Source organism: Calliopsis andreniformis, unplaced genomic scaffold (assembly GCF_051401765.1).
Source record: "Calliopsis andreniformis isolate RMS-2024a unplaced genomic scaffold, iyCalAndr_principal scaffold0002, whole genome shotgun sequence".
Lineage (NCBI taxonomy): Eukaryota > Metazoa > Arthropoda > Insecta > Hymenoptera > Andrenidae > Calliopsis > Calliopsis andreniformis.
The window spans coordinates 25,559,745-25,583,251 of NW_027480423.1; positions in this window are offsets into that span (position 1 = coordinate 25,559,745).

Here is a 23,507-nt window from a genome sequence, read left to right on the forward strand (position 1 = left end):
GCTTTCACACTGGTTGCTATCATTCGTTTTATATGATGGAAAAACTGTTGTATTTATATTGTATTTTATGCTTCTGGCGTTGACTTCTTAGGCCCTAACTATTCAATCTGGTAGAGCAACGCCCTAGAGTGAAGCCCAGGTTGCCCGGTACGTAGAAATGACCATAACTGTCACACTGGTTGCTATTATTCGTTTTATACGATGGAAAAACTGTTGTACTTATATTGTATTTTATTCTTATGGCGTTGAATTCTAAGTCCCTAGCTATTCGATCCGGTGGAGCAACGCCCTAGAGTGAAACCTAGGTTACCCGGAACGTAGAAATGACAAGTACTTTCATACTGTTTGCAGTTATTCCTGTTATACGATGAAAAAACTTTTGCATCTTTATTGTATTTTATGCTTCTGGCGTTGACTTCTAAGGCCCTAGCTATTCGATTTGGTGGAGCACCGCCCTAGAGTGAAGCCTAGGTTGCCCGGAACGTAGAAATGACCATAACTTCCACACTGGTTGCAATTATTCGTTTTATACGATGGAAATGCTGTTGTATTTATATCGTTTTTTATGCTCCTGGCGTTGACTTCTTAGGACCTAACTATTCCATCTGGTGGAACAACGCACTATGGTAAAGCCCAGATTGCACGGAACGTAGAAATGACCATAACTTTCACACTGGTAGCAATTTTTCGTTTTATACGATGGAAAAACTGTTCTATTTATTTTGTATTTTATGCTTCGGGCGTTGACTTCTAAGGCCCTAACTATTCGATCTGGTGGAGCAACGCCCTAGAGTGAAGCCTAGGTTGCCCGGAACGTAGAAATGACCATTACCTTCACACTGTTTGCAATTATTTTCTTTTATACGATGGAAAAGCTGTTGTATTTATATCGCATTTTATGCTTCTGGCGTTGACTTGCATGGCCCTAGCAATTCGATCTAGTGGAGCAACGCCCTAGAGTGAAGCCTAGGTGGCCCGGAACGTAGAAATGACCATCACTTTCAAACTGGTTGCAATTAATCCTGTTATACGATGGAAAAACTGTTGTATTTTTATTGCATTTTATGCTTCGGGCGTTGACTTCTAAGGCCCTAACTATTCGATCTGGTAGAGCAACGCCCTAGTGTGAAGCCCAGGTTGCCCGCTACGTAGAAATGACCATAACTTTCACACTGGTTGCTATTATTCGTTTTATACGATGGAAAAACTGTTGTATTTGTATTGTATTTCATGCTTCTGGCGTCCACATCTTAGTCCCTAACTTTCGATCTGGTGGAACGACGGCCTAGGGTGAAGCCTAGGTTGCCCGGAACGTAGAAATGTCCATAACTATTACACTGGTTGCTATTATTCGTTTTATACGTTGGAAAAACTGTTCTATTTATTTTGTATTTTATGCTTCGGGCGTTGACTTCTGACGCCGTTGCTATTTGATGTGGTGGAAGAACGCCATAGAGGGAAGCCCAGGTAGCCCGGATCGTAGAAATGTCCATATCTTTCACACTGTTTGCAATTTTTCGTTTTATGCGGTGGAAAAACTGTTTTATTTATTTTGTATTTTACGCTTCGGGCGTTGACTTCTAAGGCCCTAACTATTCGATCTGGTGGAGCAACGCCCTAGAGTGCAGCCTAGGTTGCCCGGAACGTAGATATGTCCATAACTTTTACACTGGTTGCTATTATTCGTTTTATACGATGGAAAAACTGTTGTACTTATATTGTATTTTATTCTTATGGCGTTGAATTCTAAGTCCTAGCTATTCGATCTGGTGGAGCAACGCCCTAGAGTGAAACCTAGGTTACCCGGAACGTAGAAATGACAAGTACTTTCATACTGTTTGCAGTTATTCCTGTTATACGATGAAAAAACTTTTGCATCTTTATTGTATTATATGCTTCTGGCGTTGACTTCTAAGGCCCTAGCTATTCGATTTGGTGGAGCACCGCCCTAGAGTGAAGCCCAGGTTGCCCGGAACGTAGAAATGACCATAACTTCCACACTGGTTGCAATTATTCGTTTTATACGATGGAAAAGCTGTTGTATTTATATCGTTTTTTATGCTCCTGGCGTCGACTTCTTAGGCCCTAACTATTCGATCTGGTGGTACAACGCCCTAGGGTGAAGCCTAGGTTGCCCGGAACGTAGAAATGACCATAACTTTCACACTGGTAGAAATTATTCGTTCTATACGATGGAAAAACTGTTCTATTTATTTTGTATTTTATGCTTCGGGCGTTGACTTCTAAGGCCCTAACTATTCGATCTGGTGGAGCAACGCCCTAGAGTTAAGCCTAGGTTGCCCGGTACGTAGAAATGACCATCACTATCAAACTGGTTACAATTATTTGTTTTATACGATGGAAAAGCTGTTCTATTTATTTTGTATTTTATGCTTCGGGCGTTGACTTCTAAGGCCCTAACTATTCGATCTGGTAGAGCAACGCCCTAGAGTGAAGCCCAGGTTGCCCGGTACGTAGAAATGACCATAACTTTCACACTGGTTGCCATTATTCGTTTTATACGATGGAAAAACTGTTGTACTTATATTGTATTTTATTCTTATGGCGTTGAATTCTAAGTCCCTAGCTATTCGATCTGGTGGAGCAACGCCCTAGAGTGAAACCTAGGTTACCCGGAACGTAGAAATGACAAGTACTTTCATACTGTTTGCAGTTATTCCTGTTATACGATGAAAAAACCTTTGCATCTTTATTATATTTTATGCTTCTGGCGTTGACTTCTAAGGCCCTAGCTATTCGATTTGGTGGAGCACCGCCCTAGAGTGAAGCCTAGGTTGCCCGGAACGTAGAAGTGACCATAACTTCGACACTGGTTGCAATTATTCGTTTTATACGATGGAAAAGCTGTTGTATTTATATCGTTTTTTATGCTCCTGGCGTTGACTTCTTAGGCCCTAACTATTCCATCTGGTGGAACAACGCACTAGGGTAAAGCCCAGATTGCGCGGAACGTAGAAATGACCATAACTTTCACACTGGTAGCAATTTTTCGTTCTATACGATGGAAAAACTGTTCTATTTATTTTATATTTTATGCTTCGGGCGTTGACTTCTAAGGCTCTAACTATTCGATCTGGTGGAGCAACGCCCTAGAGTTAAGCCTAGGTTGCCCGGTAAGTAGAAATGACCATCACTATCAAACTGGTTACAATTATTTGTTTTATACGATGGAAAAGCTGTTGTATTTATATCGTATTTTATGCTTCTGGCGTCGACTTCTTAGGACCTAACCATTCCACCTGGTGGTACAACGCCCTAGGGTGAAGCCTAGGTTGTCCGGAAAGTAGAAATGACCATAACTTTCACACTGGTGGCAATTATTCGTTCTATACGATGGAAAAACTGTTCTATTTATTTTATATTTTATGCTTCGGGCGTTGACTTCTAAGGCTCTAACTATTCGATCTGGTGGAGCAACGCCCTAGAGTTAAGCCTAGGTTGCCCGGTAAGTAGAAATGACCATCACTATCAAACTGGTTACAATTATTTGTTTTATACGATGGAAAAGCTGTTGTATTTATATCGTATTTTATGCTTCTGGCGTCGACTTCTTAGGACCTAACCATTCCACCTGGTGGTACAACGCCCTAGGGTGAAGCCTAGGTTGTCCGGAAAGTAGAAATGACCATAACTTTCACACTGGTGGCAATTATTCGTTTTATACGATGGAAAAACTGTTCTATTTATTTTGTATTTTATGCTTCGGGCGTTGACTTCTAAGGCCCTAACTATGCGATCTGGTAGAGCAACGCCCTAGAGTGAAGCCTAGGTTGCCCGGTAAGTAGAAATGACCATAAGTTTCATACTGGTTGCAATTATTCGTTTTATACGATGGAAAAACTGTTTTATTTATTTTGTATTTTACGCTTCGGGCGTTGACTTCTAAGGCCCTAACTATTCGATCTGGTGGAGCAACGCCCTAGAGTGCAGCCTAGGTTGCCCGGAACGTAGAAATGACCATAGCTTTCACACTGGTTGCTATCATTCGTTTTATACGATGGAAAAACTGTTTTATTTATTTTGTATTTTACGCTTCGGGCGTTGACTTCTAAGGCCCTAACTATTCGATCTGGTGGAGCAACGCCCTAGAGTGCAGCCTAGGTTGCCCGGAACGTAGATATGTCCATAACTTTTACACTGGTTGCTATTATTCGTTTTATACGATGGAAAAACTGTTGTACTTATATTGTATTTTATTCTTATGGCGTTGAATTCTAAGTCCCTAGCTATTCGATCTGGTGGAGCAACGCCCTAGAGTGAAACCTAGGTTACCCGGAACGTAGAAATGACAAGTACTTTCATACTGTTTGCAGTTATTCCTGTTATACGATGAAAAAACCTTTGCATCTTTATTATATTTTATGCTTCTGGCGTTGACTTCTAAGGCCCTAGCTATTCGATTTGGTGGAGCACCGCCCTAGAGTGAAGCCTAGGTTGCCCGGAACGTAGAAGTGACCATAACTTCGACACTGGTTGCAATTATTCGTTTTATACGATGGAAAAGCTGTTGTATTTATATCGTTTTTTATGCTCCTGGCGTTGACTTCTTAGGCCCTAACTATTCCATCTGGTGGAACAACGCACTAGGGTAAAGCCCAGATTGCGCGGAACGTAGAAATGACCATAACTTTCACACTGGTAGCAATTTTTCGTTCTATACGATGGAAAAACTGTTCTATTTATTTTATATTTTATGCTTCGGGCGTTGACTTCTAAGGCTCTAACTATTCGATCTGGTGGAGCAACGCCCTAGAGTTAAGCCTAGGTTGCCCGGTAAGTAGAAATGACCATCACTATCAAACTGGTTACAATTATTTGTTTTATACGATGGAAAAGCTGTTGTATTTATATCGTATTTTATGCTTCTGGCGTCGACTTCTTAGGACCTAACCATTCCACCTGGTGGTACAACGCCCTAGGGTGAAGCCTAGGTTGTCCGGAAAGTAGAAATGACCATAACTTTCACACTGGTGGCAATTATTCGTTTTATACGATGGAAAAACTGTTCTATTTATTTTGTATTTTATGCTTCGGGCGTTGACTTCTAAGGCCCTAACTATGCGATCTGGTAGAGCAACGCCCTAGAGTGAAGCCTAGGTTGCCCGGTAAGTAGAAATGACCATAAGTTTCATACTGGTTGCAATTATTCGTTTTATACGATGGAAAAACTGTTTTATTTATTTTGTATTTTACGCTTCGGGCGTTGACTTCTAAGGCCCTAACTATTCGATCTGGTGGAGCAACGCCCTAGAGTGCAGCCTAGGTTGCCCGGAACGTAGAAATGACCATAGCTTTCACACTGGTTGCTATCATTCGTTTTATACGATGGAAAAACTGTTTTATTTATTTTGTATTTTACGCTTCGGGCGTTGACTTCTAAGGCCCTAACTATTCGATCTGGTGGAGCAACGCCCTAGAGTGCAGCCTAGGTTGCCCGGAACGTAGATATGTCCATAACTTTTACACTGGTTGCTATTATTCGTTTTATACGATGGAAAAACTGTTGTACTTATATTGTATTTTATTCTTATGGCGTTGAATTCTAAGTCCCTAGCTATTCGATCTGGTGGAGCAACGCCCTAGAGTGAAACCTAGGTTACCCGGAACGTAGAAATGACAAGTACTTTCATACTGTTTGCAGTTATTCCTGTTATACGATGAAAAAACTTTTGCATCTTTATTGTATTATATGCTTCTGGCGTTGACTTCTAAGGCCCTAGCTATTCGATTTGGTGGAGCACCGCCCTAGAGTGAAGCCCAGGTTGCCCGGAACGTAGAAATGACCATAACTTCCACACTGGTTGCAATTATTCGTTTTATACGATGGAAAAGCTGTTGTATTTATATCGTTTTTTATGCTCCTGGCGTCGACTTCTTAGGCCCTAACTATTCGATCTGGTGGTACAACGCCCTAGGGTGAAGCCTAGGTTGCCCGGAACGTAGAAATGACCATAACTTTCACACTGGTAGCAATTATTCGTTCTATACGATGGAAAAACTGTTCTATTTATTTTGTATTTTATGCTTCGGGCGTTGACTTCTAAGGCCCTAACTATTCGATCTGGTGGAGCAACGCCCTAGAGTTAAGCCTAGGTTGCCCGGTACGTAGAAATGACCATTACCTTCACACTGTTTGCAATTATTTTCTTTTATACGATGGAAAAGCTGTTGTATTTATATCGTATTTTATGCTTCTGGCGTTGACTTGCATGGCCCTAGCAATTCGATCTAGTGGAGCAACGCCCTAGAGTGAAGCCTAGGTGGCCCGGAACGTAGAAATGACCATCACTTTCAAACTGGTTGCAATTAATCCTGTTATACGATGGAAAAACTGTTGTATTTTTATTGCATTTTATGCTTCGGGCGTTGACTTCTAAGGCCCTAACTATTCGATCTGGTAGAGCAACGCCCTAGTGTGAAGCCCAGGTTGCCCGCTACGTAGAAATGACCATAACTTTCACACTGGTTGCTATTATTCGTTTTATACGATGGAAAAACTGTTGTATTTGTATTGTATTTCATGCTTCTGGCATCCACATCTTAGTCCCTAACTTTCGATCTGGTGGAACGATGGCCTAGGGTGAAGCCTAGGTTGCCCGGAACGTAGAAATGTCCATAACTATTACACTGGTTGCTATTATTCGTTTTATACGTTGGAAAAACTGTTCTATTTATTTTGTATTTTATGCTTCGGGCGTTGACTTCTGACGCCGTTGCTATTTGATGTGGTGGAAGAACGCCATAGAGGGAAGCCCAGGTAGCCCGGATCGTAGAAATGTCCATATCTTTCACACTGTTTGCAATTTTTCGTTTTATGCGGTGGAAAAACTGTTTTATTTATTTTGTATTTTACGCTTCGGGCGTTGACTTCTAAGGCCCTAACTATTCGATCTGGTGGAGCAACGCCCTAGAGTGCAGCCTAGGTTGCCCGGAACGTAGATATGTCCATAACTTTTACACTGGTTGCTATTATTCGTTTTATACGATGGAAAAACTGTTGTACTTATATTGTATTTTATTCTTATGGCGTTGAATTCTAAGTCCTAGCTATTCGATCTGGTGGAGCAACGCCCTAGAGTGAAACCTAGGTTACCCGGAACGTAGAAATGACAAGTACTTTCATACTGTTTGCAGTTATTCCTGTTATACGATGAAAAAACTTTTGCATCTTTATTGTATTATATGCTTCTGGCGTTGACTTCTAAGGCCCTAGCTATTCGATTTGGTGGAGCACCGCCCTAGAGTGAAGCCCAGGTTGCCCGGAACGTAGAAATGACCATAACTTCCACACTGGTTGCAATTATTCGTTTTATACGATGGAAAAGCTGTTGTATTTATATCGTTTTTTATGCTCCTGGCGTCGACTTCTTAGGCCCTAACTATTCGATCTGGTGGTACAACGCCCTAGGGTGAAGCCTAGGTTGCCCGGAACGTAGAAATGACCATAACTTTCACACTGGTAGAAATTATTCGTTCTATACGATGGAAAAACTGTTCTATTTATTTTGTATTTTATGCTTCGGGCGTTGACTTCTAAGGCCCTAACTATTCGATCTGGTGGAGCAACGACCTAGAGTTAAGCCTAGGTTGCCCGGTACGTAGAAATGACCATCACTATCAAACTGGTTACAATTATTTGTTTTATACGATGGAAAAGCTGTTCTATTTATTTTGTATTTTATGCTTCGGGCGTTGACTTCTAAGGCCCTAACTATTCGATCTGGTAGAGCAACGCCCTAGAGTGAAGCCCAGGTTGCCCGGTACGTAGAAATGACCATAACTTTCACACTGGTTGCCATTATTCGTTTTATACGATGGAAAAACTGTTGTACTTATATTGTATTTTATTCTTATGGCGTTGAATTCTAAGTCCCTAGCTATTCGATCTGGTGGAGCAACGCCCTAGAGTGAAACCTAGGTTACCCGGAACGTAGAAATGACAAGTACTTTCATACTGTTTGCAGTTATTCCTGTTATACGATGAAAAAACCTTTGCATCTTTATTATATTTTATGCTTCTGGCGTTGACTTCTAAGGCCCTAGCTATTCGATTTGGTGGAGCACCGCCCTAGAGTGAAGCCTAGGTTGCCCGGAACGTAGAAGTGACCATAACTTCGACACTGGTTGCAATTATTCGTTTTATACGATGGAAAAGCTGTTGTATTTATATCGTTTTTTATGCTCCTGGCGTTGACTTCTTAGGCCCTAACTATTCCATCTGGTGGAACAACGCACTAGGGTAAAGCCCAGATTGCGCGGAACGTAGAAATGACCATAACTTTCACACTGGTAGCAATTTTTCGTTCTATACGATGGAAAAACTGTTCTATTTATTTTATATTTTATGCTTCGGGCGTTGACTTCTAAGGCTCTAACTATTCGATCTGGTGGAGCAACGCCCTAGAGTTAAGCCTAGGTTGCCCGGTAAGTAGAAATGACCATCACTATCAAACTGGTTACAATTATTTGTTTTATACGATGGAAAAGCTGTTGTATTTATATCGTATTTTATGCTTCTGGCGTCGACTTCTTAGGACCTAACCACTCCACCTGGTGGTACAACGCCCTAGGGTGAAGCCTAGGTTGTCCGGAAAGTAGAAATGACCATAACTTTCACACTGGTGGCAATTATTCGTTTTATACGATGGAAAAACTGTTCTATTTATTTTGTATTTTATGCTTCGGGCGTTGACTTCTAAGGCCCTAACTATGCGATCTGGTAGAGCAACGCCCTAGAGTGAAGCCTAGGTTGCCCGGTAAGTAGAAATGACCATAAGTTTCATACTGGTTGCAATTATTCGTTTTATACGATGGAAAAACTGTTTTATTTATTTTGTATTTTACGCTTCGGGCGTTGACTTCTAAGGCCCTAACTATTCGATCTGGTGGAGCAACGCCCTAGACTGCAGCCTAGGTTGCCCGGAACGTAGAAATGACCATAGCTTTCACACTGGTTGCTATCATTCCTTTTATACGATGGAAAAACTGTTTTATTTATTTTGTATTTTACGCTTCGGGCGTTGACTTCTAAGGCCCTAACTATTCGATCTGGTGGAGCAACGCCCTAGAGTGCAGCCTAGGTTGCCCGGAACGTAGATATGTCCATAACTTTTACACTGGTTGCTATTATTCGTTTTATACGATGGAAAAACTGTTGTACTTATATTGTATTTTATTCTTATGGCGTTGAATTCTAAGTCCCTAGCTATTCGATCTGGTGGAGCAACGCCCTAGAGTGAAACCTAGGTTACCCGGAACGTAGAAATGACAAGTACTTTCATACTGTTTGCAGTTATTCCTGTTATACGATGAAAAAACTTTTGCATCTTTATTGTATTTTATGCTTCTGGCGTTGACTTCTAAGGCCCTAGCTATTCGATTTGGTGGAGCACCGCCCTAGAGTGAAGCCCAGGTTGCCCGGAACGTAGAAATGACCATAACTTCCACACTGGTTGCAATTATTCGTTTTATACGATGGAAAAGCTGTTGTATTTATATCGTTTTTTATGCTCCTGGCGTCGACTTCTTAGGCCCTAACTATTCGATCTGGTGGTACAACGCCCTAGGGTGAAGCCTAGGTTGCCCGGAACGTAGAAATGACCATAACTTTCACACTGGTAGCAATTATTCGTTCTATACGATGGAAAAACTGTTCTATTTATTTTGTATTTTATGCTTCGGGCGTTGACTTCTAAGGCCCTAACTATTCGATCTGGTGGAGCAACGCCCTAGAGTTAAGCCTAGGTTGCCCGGTACGTAGAAATGACCATCACTATCAAACTGGTTACAAGTATTTGTTTTATACGATGGAAAAGCTGTTGTATTTATATCGTATTTTATGCTTCTGGCGTCGACTTTTAAGGCCCTAACTATTCGATCTGGTAGAGCAACGCCCTAGAGTGAAGCCTAGGCTGCCCGGTAAGTAGAAATGACCATAAGTTTCATACTGGTTGCAATTATTCGTTTTATACGATGGAAAAACTGTTTTATTTATTTTGTATTTTACGCTTCGGGCGTTGACTTCTAAGGCCCTAACTATTCGATCTGGTGGAGCAACGCCCTAGAGTGCAGCCTAGGTTGCCCGGAACATAGAAATGACCATAGCTTTCACACTGGTTGCTATCATTCGTTTTATATGATGGAAAAACTGTTGTATTTATATTGTATTTTATGCTTCTGGCGTTGACTTCTTAGGCCCTAACTATTCAATCTGGTAGAGCAACGCCCTAGAGTGAAGCCCAGGTTGCCCGGTACGTAGAAATGACCATAACTTTCACACTGGTTGCTATTATTCGTTTTATACGATGGAAAAACTGTTGTACTTATATTGTATTTTATTCTTATGGCGTTGAATTCTAAGTCCCTAGCTATTCGATCCGGTGGAGCAACGCCCTAGAGTGAAACCTAGGTTACCCGGAACGTAGAAATGACAAGTACTTTCATACTGTTTGCAGTTATTCCTGTTATACGATGAAAAAACTTTTGCATCTTTATTGTATTTTATGCTTCTGGCGTTGACTTCTAAGGCCCTAGCTATTCGATTTGGTGGAGCACCGCCCTAGAGTGAAGCCTAGGTTGCCCGGAACGTAGAAATGACCATAACTTCCACACTGGTTGCAATTATTCGTTTTATACGATGGAAATGCTGTTGTATTTATATCGTTTTTTATGCTCCTGGCGTTGACTTCTTAGGACCTAACTATTCCATCTGGTGGAACAACGCGCTATGGTAAAGCCCAGATTGCGCGGAACGTAGAAATGACCATAACTTTCACACTGGTAGCAATTTTTCGTTTTATACGATGGAAAAACTGTTCTATTTATTTTGTATTTTATGCTTCGGGCGTTGACTTCTAAGGCCCTAACTATTCGATCTGGTGGAGCAACGCCCTAGAGTGGAGCCTAGGTTGCCCGGAACGTAGAAATGACCATTACCTTCACACTGTTTGCAATTATTTTCTTTTATACGATGGAAAAGCTGTTGTATTTATATCGTATTTTATGCTTCTGGCGTTGACTTGCATGGCCCTAGCAATTCGATCTAGTGGAGCAACGCCCTAGAGTGAAGCCTAGGTGGCCCGGAACGTAGAAATGACCATCACTTTCAAACTGGTTGCAATTAATCCTGTTATACGATGGAAAAACTGTTGTATTTTTATTGCATTTTATGCTTCGGGCGTTGACTTCTAAGGCCCTAACTATTCGATCTGGTAGAGCAACGCCCTAGTGTGAAGCCCAGGTTGCCCGCTACGTAGAAATGACCATAACTTTCACACTGGTTGCTATTATTCGTTTTATACGATGGAAAAACTGTTGTATTTATATTGTATTTCATGCTTCTGGCGTCCACATCTTAGTCCCTAACTTTCGATCTGGTGGAACGACGGCCTAGGGTGAAGCCTAGGTTGCCCGGAACGTAGAAATGTCCATAACTATTACACTGGTTGCTATTATTCGTTTTATACGTTGGAAAAACTGTTGTACTTATATTGTATTTTATTCTTATGGCGTTGAATTTTAAGTCCCTAGCTATTCGATCTGGTGGAGCAACGCGCTAGAGTGAAACCTAGGTTACCCGGAACGTAGAAATGACAAGTACTTTCATACTGTTTGCAGTTATTCCTGTTATACGATGGAAAAACTGTTGTATTTTTATTGCATTTTATGCTTCGGGCGTTGAATTCTAAGGCCCTAACTATTCAATCTGTTGGAGCAACGCCCTAGAGTGAAGCCTAGGTTGCTCGGAATGTAGAAATGACCATAACTTTCACACTGGTTGCTATTATTCGTTTTATACGATGGAAAAACTGTTATATTTATATTGTATTTAAGCTTCTGGCGTTGACTTCTGAGGCCGTTGCTATTCGATGTGGTGGAAGAACGCCATAGAGTGAAGCCTAGGTAGCCCGGATCGTAGAAATGTCCATATCTTTCACACTGTTTACAATTTTTCGTTTTATACGATGGTAAAACTGTTTTATTTATTTTGTATTTTATGTTTCGGGCGTTGACTTCTAAGGCCCTAACTATTCGATCTGGTGGAGCAACGCCCTAGAGTGCAGCCTAGGTTGCCCGTAACGTAGAAATGACCATAACTTTCACACTGGTTGCTATCATTCGTTTTATATGATGGAAAAACTGTTGTATTTATATTGTATTTTATGCTTCTGGCGTTCACTTCTTAGGCCCTAACTATTCGATCTGGTGGAACAACGGCCTAGGGTGAAGCCTAGGTTGCCCGGAAAGTAGAAATGACCATAACTTTCACACTGGTAGCAATTTTTCGTTTTATACGATGGAAAAACTGTTCTATTTATTTTATATTTTTTGCTTCGGGCGTTGACTTCTATGGCCCTAACTATTCGATCTGGTGGAGCAACGCCCTAGAGTGAAGCCTAGGTTGCCCGGTACGTAGAAGTGACCATCACTTCCATACGGGTAGCAATTATTCGTTTTATACGATGGAAAAACTGTTGTACTTATATTGTATTTTATGCTTCGGGCGTTGACTTCTAAGGCCCTAACTATTCGATTTGGGTGGAGAAACGCCCTACAGTGAAGCCTTGGTTGCCCGGAACGTAGAAATGACAATTACTTTCACAATGTCTGCAATTATTCATTTTATACGATGGAAAAGCTGTTGTATTTATATTGTATTTTATGCCCCTGGCGTTGACTTCTAAGTCCCTAGCTATTCGATCTGGTGGAACAACGTCCTAGTGTGAAACCTAGGTTACCCGGAACGTAGAAATGTCCAATACTTTCAGACTGGTTGCTGTTATTCGTTTCATACGATGGAAAAGCTGTTATATTTATTTTGCATTTTATGCTTCGGGCGTTGACTTCTAAGGCCCTAGCTATTCCATCTGGTGGAGCAACACCCTAGAGTGCAGCCTAGGTTGCCCGGAACGTAGAAATGACCATTACTTTCACACTGTATGCAATTATTCATTTTATACGATGGAAAAGCTGTTGTATTTATATTGTATTTTATGCTTCGGGTGTTGACTTCTAAGGCCCTAACTATTCCATCTGGTGGAGGAAGGCCCTAGACTGAAGCCTAGGTTTCCCGGAACGTAGAAATGACCATTACCTTCACACTGTTTGCAATTATTCATTTTATACGATGGCAAAGCTGTTGTATTTATATTGTATTTTATGCTTCTGGCGTTGACTTCTAAGGCACTAACTATTCGATCTGGTGGAGCAACGCCCTAGAGTGAATCCTAGATTACACGGAACGTAGTAATGACCAGTACTATCACACTGTTTGCAGTTATTCCTGTTACACGATGGAAAAACTGTTGCACCTTTATTGTATTTTAGCTTCTGGCGTTGACTTCATAGGCCCTAACTATTCGATCTGGTGGAGCAACGTCCTAGAGTGAAGCCTAGGTTGACCGGAACGTAGAAATGACAATAACCTTCACACTGGTTACCATTATTCGTTTTATACGATGGAAAAGCTGTTGTATATATATCGTATTTTATGCTTCTGGCGTTGACTTCTTAGGCCCTAACTATTCCATCTGGTGGAGGAACGCCCTAGAGTGAAGCCTAGGTTGCCCGGGAAGTAGAAATGACCATAACTTTCACACTGGTTGCTATTATTCGTTTTATACGATGGAAAAGCTGTTATATTTATATTGTATTTTATGCTTCTGGCGTTGATTTCTTAGGCCCTAACTATTCAATCTGGTGGAACAACACCCTAGAGTGAGGCCTAGGTTGCCCGGAACGTGGAAATGACCATCACTTCCATACGGGTAGCAATTATTCGTTTTATACGATGGAAAAACTGTTGTATTTATATTGTATTTTATGCTTCTGGCGTTGACTTCTAAGGCACTAACTATTCGATCTGGTGGAGCAACGCCCTAGTGTGAAACCTAGGTTACCCGGAACGTAGAAATGACCAGTACTTTCAGACTGGTTGCTGTTATTCGTTTCATACGATGGAAAAGCTGTTATATTTATTTGCATTTTATGCTTCGGGCGTTGACTTCTAAGGCCCTAGCTATTCCAACTGGTGGAGCAACACCCTAGAGTGCAGCCTAGGTTGCCCGGAACGTAGAAATGACCGTTACTTTCACACTGTTTGCAATTATTCATTTTATACGATGGAAAAGCTGTTGTACTCATATTGTAATTTATGCTTCTGGCGTTGACTTCTTAGGCCCTAACTATTTGATCTGGTGAAGCACCGCCCTAGAGTGAAGCCTAGGTTGCCCGGAACGTAGAAATGACCATTACTTTCACAATGTTTGCAAATATTCATTTTATACGATGGAAAAGCTGTTGTATTTATATCGTATTTTATGCTTCTGGCATTGACTTTGAAGGCCGTAGCTATTAGATGTGGTGGAGCAACGCCCTAGAGTGTCGCATGGGTTGCCCGGAACGTAGAAATGACCATCACTTTCACACGGGTTGCAATTATTCCTGTTATAGGATGGAAAGACTGTTGTATTTTTATTGTATTTTATGCTTCAGGCGTTGGCTTCTGAGGCCGTAGCTAATCGATGTGGTGGAAGAACGCCATAGGGTGAAGCCTAGGTTGCCCGGAACGTAGAAATGACCAGAACTTTCATACTGGTTGCAATTATTCGTTTTATATGATGGAAAAACAGTTGTATTTATATTGTATTTAATGCTGCTGGCGTTCACTTCTTCGGCCCTAACTATTCGATCTGGTGGAACAACGCCCTGGGGTGAAGCCTAGGTTGCCCGAAACGTAGAAATGACCATAACTTTCACGCTGGTTGCTATTATTCGTTTTATACGATGGAAAAACTGTTATATTTATATTGTATTTTATGCTTCTAGCGTTGATTTCTTAGGCCCTAACTATTCAATCTGGTGGAACAACACCCTAGAGTGAGGCCTAGGTTGCCCGGAACGTAGAAATGACCATCACTTCCATACGGGTAGCAATTATTCGTTTTATACGATGGAAAAACTGTAGTATTTATATTGTATTTTATGCTTCTGGCGTTGACTTCTAAGGCACTAACTATTCGATCTGGTGGAGCAACGCCCTAGAGTGAATCCTAGATTACACGGAACGTAGTAATGACCAGTACTATCACACTGTTTGCAGTTATTCCTGTTACACGATGGAAAAACTGTTGCACCTTTATTGTATTTTAGCTTCTGGCGTTGACTTCATAGGCCCTAACTATTCGATCTGGTGGAGCAACGTCCTAGAGTGAAGCCTAGGTTGACCGGAACGTAGAAATGACAATAACTTTCACACTGGTTACCATTATTCGTTTTATACGATGGAAAAGCTGTTGTATTTATATTGTATTTTATGCTTCTGGCGTTGACTTCTAAGGCACTAACTATTCGATCTGGTGGAGCAACGCCCTAGAGTGAAGCCTAGATTACACGGAACGTAGTAATGACCAGTACTATCACACTGTTTGCAGTTATTCCTGTTATACGATGGAAAAACTGTTGCACCTTTATTGTATTTTAGCTTCTGGCGTTGACTTCATAGGCCCTAACTATTCGATCTGGTGGAGCAACGTCCTAGAGTGAAGCCTAGGTTACCCGGAACGTAGAAATAACCAGTACTTTCAGACTGGTTGCAGTTATTCGTTTTATACAAAGGAAAAAGTGTTCCATTTATTTTGCATTTTATGCTTCGGGCGTTGAATTCTAAGTCCCTAGCAATTCCATCTGGTGGTGCAACACCCTAGAGTGCAGCCTAGGTTGCCCGGAACGTAGAAATGACCATCACTTCCATACGGGTAGCAATTATTCGTTTTATACGATGGAAAAACTGTAGTATTTATATTGTATTTTATGCTTCTGGCGTTGACTTCTAAGGCACTAACTATTCGATCTGGTGGAGCAACGCCCTAGAGTGAATCCTAGATTACACGGAACGTAGTAATGACCAGTACTATCACACTGTTTGCAGTTATTCCTGTTACACGATGGAAAAACTGTTGCACCTTTATTGTATTTTAGCTTCTGGCGTTGACTTCATAGGCCCTAACTATTCGATCTGGTGGAGCAACGTCCTAGAGTGAAGCCTAGGTTGACCGGAACGTAGAAATGACAATAACTTTCACACTGGTTACCATTATTCGTTTTATACGATGGAAAAGCTGTTGTATTTATATTGTATTTTATGCTTCTGGCGTTGACTTCTAAGGCACTAACTATTCGATCTGGTGGAGCAACGCCCTAGAGTGAAGCCTAGATTACACGGAACGTAGTAATGACCAGTACTATCACACTGTTTGCAGTTATTCCTGTTATACGATGGAAAAACTGTTGCACCTTTATTGTATTTTAGCTTCTGGCGTTGACTTCATAGGCCCTAACTATTCGATCTGGTGGAGCAACGTCCTAGAGTGAAGCCTAGGTTACCCGGAACGTAGAAATAACCAGTACTTTCAGACTGGTTGCAGTTATTCGTTTTACACAATGGAAAAAGTGTTCCATTTATTTTGCATTTTATGCTTCGGGCGTTGAATTCTAAGTCCCTAGCAATTCCATCTGGTGGAGCAACACCCTAGAGTGCAGCCTAGGTTGCCTGGAACGTAGAAATGACCATTACTTTCACATTGTTTGCAATTATTCATTTTATACGATGGAAAAGCTGTTGTATTTATATTGTATTTTATGCTCCTGGCGTCGACTTCTAAAGCCGTAGCTATTATATGTGGTGGAGCAACGCCCTAGAGTGACACCTGGGTTGACCGGAACGTAGAAATGGCCATTACTTTCACAATGTCTGCAATTATTCATTTTATACGATGGAAAAACTTTTGTACTTATATTGTATTTTATCCTTCTGGCGTTGAGTTCGAAGACCCTAGCTATTCGATCTGGTGGAGCAACGCCCTAGTGTGAAACCTAGGTTACCCGGAACGTAGAAATGACCAGTACTTTCAGACTGGTTGCAGTTATTCGTTTTATACAATGGAAAAACTGTTCTATTTATTTTGCATTTTATGCTTCGGGCGTTGAGTTCTAAGTCCCTAGCAATTCCATCTGGTGGAGCAACACCCTAGAGTGAAGCCTAGGTTGCCCGGAACGTAGAAATGACCATTACTTCCACACTGTTTGCAAATATACATTATATACAATGGAAAAGCTGTTGTACTTATATTGTAATTTATGCTTCTGGCGTTGACTTCTTAGGCCGTAACTATTTGATCTGGTGGAGCACCGCCCTAGGGTGAAGCCTAGGTTGCCCGGAACGAAGAACATACCATTACCTTCACACTGGTTGCAATTATTCCTGTTATACGATGGAAAAACTGTTGCACCTTTATTGTTTTTAATGCTTCTGGCGTTGACTTCACAGGCCCTAACTATTCTTTCTGGTGGAGCAACGTCCTAGAGTGAAGTCTAGGTTGACCGGAACGTAGAAATGACCATAACTTTCACACTGGTTACCATTATTCGTTTTATACGATGGAAAAGCTGTTGTATTTATATCGTATTTTATGCTTCTGGCGTTGACTTCTTAGGCCCTAGCTATTCCATCTGGTGGAACAACGCCCTAGGGTGAAGCCTAGGTTGCCCGGGAAGTAGAAATGACCATAACCTTCACACTGGTTGCTATTATTCGTTTTATACGATGGAAAAGCTGTTAGATTTCTATTGCATATTATGCTTCTGACATTGAATTCTAAGTCCCTAGCTATTCCATCTGGTGGAGCAACACCCTAGCGTTAAGCCTAGGTTGCCCGGAACGTAGAAATGTCCATTACTTCCACACTGGTTGTAAATATACATTACATACGATGGAAAAGCTGTTGTACTTATATTGTAATTTATGCTTCTGGCGTTGACTTCTTAGGCCCTAGCTATTTGATCTGGTGGCGCAACGCCCTAGAGTGAAGCCTAGGTTGCCCGGAACGTTGAAATGACCATTACTTTCACACTGTTTGCAATTATTCCTTTTATACGTTGGATAAGCTGCTGTATTTATATCGTATTTTATGCTTCTGGCGTTGACTTCTAAGGACCTAACTATTCGATCTGGTGGAGCGACGCCCTAGAGTGAAGCCTAGGTTGCTCGGAATGTAGAAATAACCATAACTTTCACACTGGTTGCAATTATACGTTCTTTACGATGGAAAAACTGTTGCATTTATATTGTACTTTATGCTTCTGGCGTTCACTTGTTAGGCCCTAACTATTCGATCTGGTGGAACAGCGCCCTAGGGTGAAGCCTAGGCTGCCCGGAACGTAGAAATGACCATCACTTTCACACGGGTTGCAATTATTCCTGTTATAGGATGGAAAGACTGTTGCACTTTTATTGTATTTTATGCTTCAGGCGTTGACTTCTGAGGCCGAAGCTATTCGAAGTGGTGGAAGAACGCCATAGAGTGAAGCGTAGGTTGCCCGGAACGTAGAAATGTCCATATCTTTCTCACTGTTTGCAATTGTTCATTTTATACGATGGCAAAGCTGTTGTATTTATATTGTATTTTATGCTTCCCGCGTTGACTTCTTAGGCCCTAACTATTCGATCTGGTGGAGCAATTCCTCAGAGTTAAGTCTAGGATGCCCGAAACGCCGAAATGATCATTACTTTCACGCTTGATGCAATTATTCCTGTTATACGATGAAAAGACCGTTGCATTTATATCGTATTTTATGCTTCTGGCGTCGTCTTCTAAGGCCCTAGCTATTCGATCTAGTGGAGCAACGCCTTAGAGTGAAGCCTAGGCTGCCCGGAACGTAGAAATGACCATTACATTCACACTGGTTGCAATTATTCGATTTATACGATGGACAAACTGTTGTATTTATATTGTATTTTATGCTTCTGGCGTTCACTTGTTAGTCCCTAACTATTCGATCTGGTGGAACAACGCCCTAGGGTGAAGCCTAGGTTACCCGGAAGGTAGAAATGACCACCACTCTCACACGGGTTGCAATTATTCCTGTTATAGGATGGAAAAGCTGTTGTATTTACATCGTATTTTATGCTTCTGGCGTTGTCTTCTAAGGCCCTAGCTATTCGATCTAGTGGAGCAACGCCCTAGAGTGAAGCCTATGTTGCCCGGAACGTAGAAATGACCATCACTTTCAAACTGGTTGCAATTAAACCTGTTATACGATGGAAAAACTGTTGTATTTTTATTGCATTTTATGCTTCGGGCGTTGACTTCTAAGGCCCTAACTATTCAATCTGTTGGTGCAACGCCCTAGAGTGAAGCCTAGGTTGCTCGGAATGTAGAAATGACCATTACTTTCACACTGGTTGCAATTACTCGTTTTATACGATGGAAAAAGTGTTGTATTTATATTGTATTTTATGCTTCTGGCGTTCACTTGTTAGGCCCTAACTATTCGATCTTGTGGAACAACGCCCTAGGGTGAAGCCTAGGCTGCCCGGAACCTAGAAATGACCATCACTTTCACACGGGTTGCAATTATTCCTGTTATACGATGGAAAAACTGTTGTATTTTTATTGTATTTAATGCTTCTGGCGTTCACTTCTTAGGCCCTAACTATTCGAGCTGGTGGAACAACGCCCTAGAGTGAAGCCTAGGTTGCTCGGAATGTAGAAATTACCATTACTTTCACACTGGTTGCAATTATTCGTTTTATACGATGGAAGAACTGTTGTATTTATATTGTATTTTATGCTTCTGGCGTTCACTTCTTAGGCCCTAACTATTCGATCTGGTGGAACAACGCCCTAGGGTGAAGCCTAGGTTGCCTGGAACGTAGAAATGACCATAACTTTTACACTGGTAGCAATTATTCGTTTTATACAATGGAAAAACTGTTCTATTTATTTTGTATTTTATGCTTCGGGCGTTGACTTCTAAGGCCCTAACTGTTTAATCTGGTGGAGCAACGCCCTAAGGTGAAGCCTAGGTTGCCCGGAACGTAGAAATGACCATTACTTTCACACTGTTTGCAATTATTCGTTTTATATGATTGAAAAGCTGTTGTATTTATATCGTATTTTATGCTTCTGGCGTTGACTTCTTAGGCCCTAACACTTCGATCTGGTGGAGCAACGCCCTACAGTGAAGCCTAGGTTGCCCGGAACGTAGGTATGAAAATAACCTTCACACAGGTTGCAATTATTCGTTTTATACGGTGTAAAGGCTGTTGTATTTATTTTGTATTTTATTCTTCTGGAGTTGACTTCTTAGGCCCTAACTATTCGATCTGGTAGAACAACGCCGTAGAGTGAAGCCTAGGTTGCCCGGAACGTAGAAATGACCATTACTTTCACACTGTTTGCAATTATTCCTTTTATACGATTGAAAAGCTGTTGTATTTATATCGTATTTTATGCTTCGGACATTGACTTCTAAGGCCCTAACTGTTTGATCTGGTGGAGCAACGCCCTAGAGTGAAGCCTAGGTTGCCCGGAACGTAGAAATGACCATTACTTTCACACTGTTTGCAATTATTCCTTTTATACGATGGAAATGCTGTTGTATTTATATCGTATTTTATGCTTCTGGCGTCGTCTTCTAAGGCCCTAGCTATTCGATCTGGTGGAGCAATGCCTCAGAGTTAAGTCTAGGATGCTCGAAACGCCCAAATGATCATTACTTTCACGCTTGTTGCAATTATTCCTGTTATACGATGAAAAGACCGTTGAATTTTTATTGTATTTTATGCTTCAGGCGTAGGCTTCTAAGGCCGTAGCTATTCGATATGGTGCAGCACCGCCCTAGAGTGAAGCATAGGTTGCCCGGAACGTAGAAATGACCATCACTTTGAAACTGGTTGCAATTAATCCTGTTATACGATGGAAAAACTGTTGTATTTTTATTGCATTTTATGCTTCGGGCGTTGACTTCTAAGGCCCTAACTATTCAATCTGTTGGTGCAACGCCCTAGAGTGAAGCCTAGGTTGCTCGGAATGCAGATATGACCATTACTTTCACACTGGTTGCAATTATTCGTTTTATACGATGGAAAAACTGTTGTATTTATATTGTATTTTATGCTTCTGGCGTTCACTTGTTAGGCCCTAACTATTCGATCTGGTGGAACAACGCCCTAGGGTGAAGCCTAGGCTGCCCGGAACGTAGAAATGACCATCACTTTCGCGCGGGTTGCAATTATTCCTGTTATAGAATGTAAAGACTGTTGCATTTTTATTGTATTTTATGCTTCAGGCGTTGACTTCTGAGGCCGTAGCTATTCGAAGTGGTGGAAGAACGCCATAGAGTGAAGCGTAGGTTGCCCGGAACGTAGAAATGTCCATATCTTTCTCACTGTTTGCAATTGTTCATTTTATACGATGGCAAAGCTGTTGTATTTATATTGTATTTTATGCTTCTGGCGTTGACTTCTTAGGCCCTAACTATTCGATCTGGTGGAGCAATTCCTCAGAGTTAAGTCTAGGATGCCCGAAACGCCGAAATGATCATTACTTTCACGCTTGATGCAATTATTCCTGTTATACGATGAAAAGACCGTTGTATTTTTATTGTATTTTATGCTTCAGGCGTAGGCTTCAAAGGCCGTAGCTATTCGATATGGTGGAGCACCGCCCTAGATTGAGGCCTAGGTTGCCCGGAACGTAGAAATGACCATCACTATCAAACTGGTTGCCATTATTTGTTTTATACGATGGAAAAGCTGTTGTATTTATATCGTATTTTATGCTTCTGGCGTTGACTTCTTAGGCCCTAACTATTCCATCTGGTGGAACAACGCCCTAGGGTGAAGCCTAGGTTGCCCGGGACGTAGAAATGACCATAACTTTTACACTGGCAGCAATTATTCGTTTTATACAATGGAAAAACCGTTCTATTTATTTTGTATTTTATGCTTCGGGCGTTGACTTCTAAGGCGCTAACTATTCGATCTGGTGGAGCAACGCCCTAGAGTGAAACCTAGGTTGCTCGGAAAGTACAAATGACCATAACTTTCACACTGGTAGCAATTATTCGTTTTATACGATGGAAAAACTGTTGTATTTTTATTGCATTTTATGCTTCGGGCGTTGACTTCTAAGGCCCTAACTATTCAATCTGTTGGAGCAACGCCCTAGAGTGAAGCCTAGGTTGCTCGGACTGTAGAAGTGACCATAACTTTCACACTGGTTGCAATTATTCGTTTTATACGATGGAAAAACTGTTGTATTTATATTGTATTTTATGCTTCTGGCGTTCACTTCTTAGGCCCTAACTATTCAATCTGGTGGAACAACGCCCTAGGGTGAAGCCTAGGTTGACCGGAACGTAGAAATGACCATCACTTTGAAACTGGTTGCAATTAATCCTGTTATACGATGGAAAAACTGTTGTATTTTTATTGCATTTATGCTTCGGGCGTTGACTTCTAAGGCCCTAACTATTCAATCTGTTGGTGCAACGCCCTAGAGTGAAGCCTAGGTTGCTCGGAATGCAGATATGACCATTACTTTCACACTGGTTGCAATTATTCGTTTTATACGATGGAAAAACTGTTGTATTTATATTGTATTTTATGCTTCTGGCGTTCACTTGTTAGGCCCTAACTATTCGATCTGGTGGAACAACGCCCTAGGGTGAAGCCTAGGCTGCCCGGAACGTAGAAATGACCATCACTTTCGCGCGGGTTGCAATTATTCCTGTTATAGAATGTAAAGACTGTTGCATTTTTATTGTATTTTATGCTTCAGGCGTTGACTTCTGAGGCCGTAGCTATTCGAAGTGGTGGAAGAACGCCATAGAGTGAAGCGTAGGTTGCCCGGAACGTAGAAATGTCCATATCTTTCTCACTGTTTGCAATTGTTCATTTTATACGATGGCAAAGCTGTTGTATTTATATTGTATTTTATGCTTCTGGCGTTGACTTCTTAGGCCCTAACTATTCGATCTGGTGGAGCAATTCCTCAGAGTTAAGTCTAGGATGCCCGAAACGCCGAAATGATCATTACTTTCACGCTTGATGCAATTATTCCTGTTATACGATGAAAAGACCGTTGTATTTTTATTGTATTTTATGCTTCAGGCGTAGGCTTCAAAGGCCGTAGCTATTCGATATGGTGGAGCACCGCCCTAGATTGAGGCCTAGGTTGCCCGGAACGTAGAAATGACCATCACTATCAAACTGGTTGCCATTATTTGTTTTATACGATGGAAAAGCTGTTGTATTTATATCGTATTTTATGCTTCTGGCGTTGACTTCTTAGGCCCTAACTATTCCATCTGGTGGAACAACGCCCTAGGGTGAAGCCTAGGTTGCCCGGGACGTAGAAATGACCATAACTTTTACACTGGCAGCAATTATTCGTTTTATACAATGGAAAAACCGTTCTATTTATTTTGTATTTTATGCTTCGGGCGTTGACTTCTAAGGCGCTAACTATTCGATCTGGTGGAGCAACGCCCTAGAGTGAAACCTAGGTTGCTCGGAAAGTACAAATGACCATAACTTTCACACTGGTAGCAATTATTCGTTTTATACGATGGAAAAACTGTTGTATTTTTATTGCATTTTATGCTTCGGGCGTTGACTTCTAAGGCCCTAACTATTCAATCTG